The sequence below is a fragment of the Pseudopodoces humilis genome, chromosome 7, assembly GCF_049639895.1.
Source record: "Pseudopodoces humilis isolate 2021_Gansu_Grassland_sample_001 chromosome 7, ASM4963989v1, whole genome shotgun sequence".
Taxonomy (NCBI): domain Eukaryota; kingdom Metazoa; phylum Chordata; class Aves; order Passeriformes; family Paridae; genus Pseudopodoces; species Pseudopodoces humilis.
In genome coordinates this window covers 33,282,147-33,287,265 of record NC_142206.1, presented here as the reverse complement: position 1 = coordinate 33,287,265, position 5,119 = coordinate 33,282,147, and positions in this window count along the sequence as shown.

The window sequence follows — 5,119 nt, the reverse complement described above, 5'->3', positions numbered from 1 at the left end:
AGAAGCACATCTATGAGTATGCTTTTCAAAACTGTGTGTATACTCAATGACATAGGTGTAAATTTTCTGTGTAAAATTATTTGAATTTTTACTTGTTGGAAGATCTGGAATCTTTAGACTGAGTTTTTGATTTTTGGTTGCTTTTATTTCTTTTTCCCTTCTTTCCTCTCTCTGCATATTTTTTACTAAGAAATAAAATTATAATCATTAATAATTATTAGCAATATGCATATAATTTAAAAAACCTCGCATTTTGTTGAAATTTAAGGAGAAGATCATTAGCAGTAAAGTCACAATTTCTTGGGACTAAAAGGTTTTGATGTCATACTTCAACACTTTGATGTAATAAATTTCAGTTCTCCAGTCCAAAACAAGTTTTAGCTTGGAAATTTAAAACAGTCCATTAGATTAGAAAAAATATCTTTGTAGTACTTTATGGAGTACTTCCTTTTATTTTTTCCCATTCTTGAGTCCCATTTAAGAGCGTTGACCACAGGAGGCAGGAAGAACTGGGAAATCTCCTTCAAGATCTCCAATTAGCACCCTACATTTTAAAGCTCTGTTAGTAGACCATCGTGGTTGGCTAATGGCTAATAAGTATATGAAAAATTATTGTAACTAATCCTGTAAAATTACTTCAAAGGATTTTATCTCTAGTGAACAGAGTCTTCTCAAGATGGATTTTTAAAATCACTTTGCAAGTACATACATGGAAAAAAATCTAGAGCAAAATCCACTGAAGCCATTTCCCTCACAGTTGTAAAATGTTTGTATGATGCACAATCTCTGTTTATCTGGGTAGAGAATGATCCTTCCTCACACTTGTTCTTAAGTCTCGTAGATCGTGCATGAGAAAAGGTGTGCAATTAAGTTGTTAGGCCCTCTTCCCTGGTGTTATTAATTCAAGTTAGTTAAGAAGCAAATGGCGCATTTCTTTTTTCCTCTATCCACGTTACAAATGGTCTGTATAGCACCTGTGGGCAAGTTTGGCATGTGTATCTATCTGCTGATACACACCCACCTAACATGTGCCTTGCACTACATAAATTACTAATAAATACTAGGTCAGGTTGACCAATAAATTCCAGCTGCTTTGTACTGCCCTGTTCAATATAAACCAGCTGTATGCAAGTCTCATCTGGCTGATTCAGATGGATTTACAGTTATTTTGGCTTGGCAACACCACACAAATCAATCCATGTATATTGATGAGACTTGGTCAATACCTCCTCTGAAATCACACAAAATGCATAAGAAAAGCTAACCTTTCAACAATTATTTTAAACATCCACTTTAAGAATCTGAATCTGAAGAGATAAGGTCACATTAGTAAAGATAGCCAGTAAAGGTTAACCATTTAAATCATACATCTGTAAGAAGTTAAAGTACACTACAGCAATTAAACTCATGAATATAGGTCAGCACTCTAATCCCATGTCTGGTTTAATCTGATCTACAGAAAGGACAACTTTTAAACATTTTTTCTTCAGTGCACGTTCAATGGGAAATCAAAATATCTGAAAAAAAGGATGAAATCCATTTTGCTAACAAAACAAGCTTCATCAGAAACAATCTTGTAAATGATCTGTAGCTTAAAAACTTATTTCTGCCTATTCCTGGAAAGAATCTTTGTAAGATCAGAGGCCTTTTAAAAAGCAGAAATGTCCAACATCTGTTTCTGTGTTTCATGAAGGCAAGACAAAGATAAATTAATACCATATGTGGAGCAATATGATTCAAAAATCCAGATTTGTTGGCATTTCCAAAAATAGGTTTCCAGGTTTATATAATAAATAAAATCAAAGATAAAGGATTTTTTTAGAACTTATCCTGAAAAATTAAGAAATTCTTCAATCAAAAAATAGGAAAGTATGGTTTATATATAATACAAAATTTCTTTAACACTTAAGGAAGAGAACTGTGGTGAAAAATAAAAGAGTCTTAAAATAATCATGCAATGAAAGTATTAAGACTGAATGATGTCTTAAAAAAATAAAGACAAAGCAACATAAGAATATTGCCATTTGCCTTTGGCATTTGTATTTTTGTTTATTTTAGAAAGACCGTAGCCTTTCAAAAACCTCTTCTGTCACGAAAGATTATGTCCTAGGAAGGTTATGTCCTAGGCTGTGGCTTGTAAATTTTTCTTTTCTTTTGTAGAGGAGTCTTCATTTGACTATTCCCATGAAGAAAGAGACAAAGTTCACATATCATGGGCTCCTGTCAGTTTTCATGAGCAATCAAGTTGCAGGGTGTAAACAAAACAAGATGATGACGTCAGAGTCTCTCAGGTTCCATTCTGCAGTAGATACTGGATGTTTGAGATTGCTGATGGGCTGTTTTGTAGATCACCATCTTTGTAGCTTCACATTATGTCTTGGTGTACTGCTGCTTTCCAGATATTTTGCTTCAAAGTTACCTCAGCCATTTCTTTTTTCTTAACTTTAGGTTCTTCCTGGACTTGTGTGGCCCAATATTCTCCCAGGCAGGGGTTAGAATTTGTTCTCAGGTATTTGTGGAGTAGGTTTGTACCAAAGTGGTAACCTCTTCCAATGGTAAAGGTAGTTCAGGCTTAGTTTGTGGCTGAAAGAACAGCAGGAGCATCAACCACCAGCATTGGCTCTGTGCAATCCTAAATGTAATGCCTAGTTGTTTTAAGACAGAAAGGGTGCAGAAGAGATGGTTTGCTTTGATTTCTTTCAGCCAGAGAGATTAAACAATCCAGCTGAAAATGTTTACAGAATAAAGCAGTAACTAAAGTGCTGCCAAATTAAGGGAAAAGGCCAAGATTTTGTCATAAGTTTAATTAATTTTGAAATTTGATTACACTGTAAGTAAAGATAAATAATATTTTGTCCTGAAAAAATAGCATGGTTAATGGATAAGCAGCCTCCTATGAAAACAGTGTTCAAAAGCCAAAGTTCATGTAGAAAAGCAAAACAAAACCAAAACAACCAATCCCCCAAAGAAACAAAACAACCAACCAGCCAATCACAATAACAACAAAAATCCCACAATTTCCCCCTAAAATGAACTCAGAAAATGCCACCCATCCCCAACCACCATCCTGTTACGTTGCTAACAGTCCCATGGGGTCACTGCCACTGTGTTTCAGCTCAACAAGTAAAAGATAAGCGGTTTTCACACCATATTGGTTTTCAAACAGTGTTGTTCACAGGCCAGGGAAGAATGAAGATCACTGCTCTAGACTATACCCTGAGACTTCTGTAGGACTAGACTAAGCCTTTTCACCAGAAATAGAGCCAATAAGTCTTGCTCAAAAAGACTACTAAGTTTCTAACACTTTCCCTTCTCTTTTAAACACAAGACAATGAAAAACAACGAAAAAATACATTAGACACAAGTGGATTTTAATCATTTGTGCGGTGTAAAATGTGGAGGAGAGCTGTAAAGTTTTTTCTTCCTACCACTATGCTTGTGTTTGATGCATTTCTGTATCTTACCTGAAGGGTCTGCATAGTAAGTGACTCTGAGACTGGCTCAGTTGGTTATCAGGATGTGGTGCTGGTAACATCGAGGTCACAGGTTTGCTCCCCACACCACCCATTCACTTCAGAGCTGCACTCAATGTGGGCCCCTTCCAACTCAGAATATCCTGTGCTTTTAGCGACTTGTATAGTAATTTTGGACAAGAAGAGGTTAGGACAGGATGAGTATTTAGCAGCAGAGAAGACTCTGGTACCTTTCTCATTAATTTCAAAGTGGTTTCCCAACAATAAGTATCTCCAGAGGTGTCAGTCTGGATTTGCTTACATGGATGTACCTGAGAGTGTTACATGATCCTCCTTTTTGAAAACTTGATTAAATAAACTGCTCTCAAAAGTTTTAAAGATAGACTTGGGAACGGTGTGAAAACACAACATTACTAGAATTCACCTGGCATAATACTTGATGTTGCACTGAAAATTTATTTTGAAGTTGTTATTTAAGCAGGCATCAAAATTATACATAAATTTCATTACTTATATTAATGTACAGTGTATATTATAATATATATATATTCTATTATATGTAATATATAATTAATTATACATAATTTTCATGTACAGGTGCTAGATGACATTAATATCAAGTAATGCAGAAGGTAATTGTAATCAAACTAGATTCAGAGCTTGAAGATCAGACTAGATCTTCAAAGAAAATTCATATGGTTTTGTTTACTGTTAATATATAGGTTTTCAATGAATTTCTAAACTCTCATTTCAAGATGGAAGTGCCCTTACTATGACCCTCTCTATCAGAAAAATGTTCATTTGCAGTGAAACATATGGTTTTCTGAATTTTGGAAACAAAATGAAAATTAAACTTTCTCTATTCATATTTTATTTTAATTTTTAAACTTCAGAGATGTGAAAATCTCACAGGAAGTGCCCTTCAGAATTCAGAATTTATGATACTACCTATTTATGGCTTTTTTTGTGTATCTGCAAAATATTTTAAAATAATCCTTATATAAATCAGGAAAAATAAGTTGGGAAAGTCAGCTTTTATATGCAAAGTATAATGTCAATGACTACAGATAGATAATTTTAGGAATTTTTATTGGCATGGGGTGGACTTCAGGAAAAAAAGTCTTAAGAAACAGCAAGAGAAGATGATATCATCTAGTCAATATTTTGGAAGGCTGTATTATTTTTGTTTGGCTTACACTTCATATGTAAATAATAGTACACTTACAATTTTTTCTCACTGAGAAATGACCCTCAGTGTCATCTGATTTTAAGACATTCAATTCTCTTCAGCAGTTTGAGGAAAAAGTGAAATTTAAATCATTCAAGTCAGAAGAGCAAAATATTTAAAACAATAATCATGTAAATGTGTACCTTAAGTGTGTTGTTTATAATAGCCTAATGTCACAATGGACATCAGCACTAAAATTTTTCTTCTCTATCACAAACCCTTAAAGAAGTAGGACATAAGGCAGCGTGGCTGCAGTTGAATACCATTGTGTGGATTCTAGCTTTTCCCCACCTGGAGGCTCCATGTTGTGTCTATTGGCATGATCTCTGAGACTAAAACAACTGCTTTTCCAGTTTAGAAAAGGTTATAAGGGGTAGAGTGAGTGGAAAGTTATATTTTATACGACAAATTAGTCCTT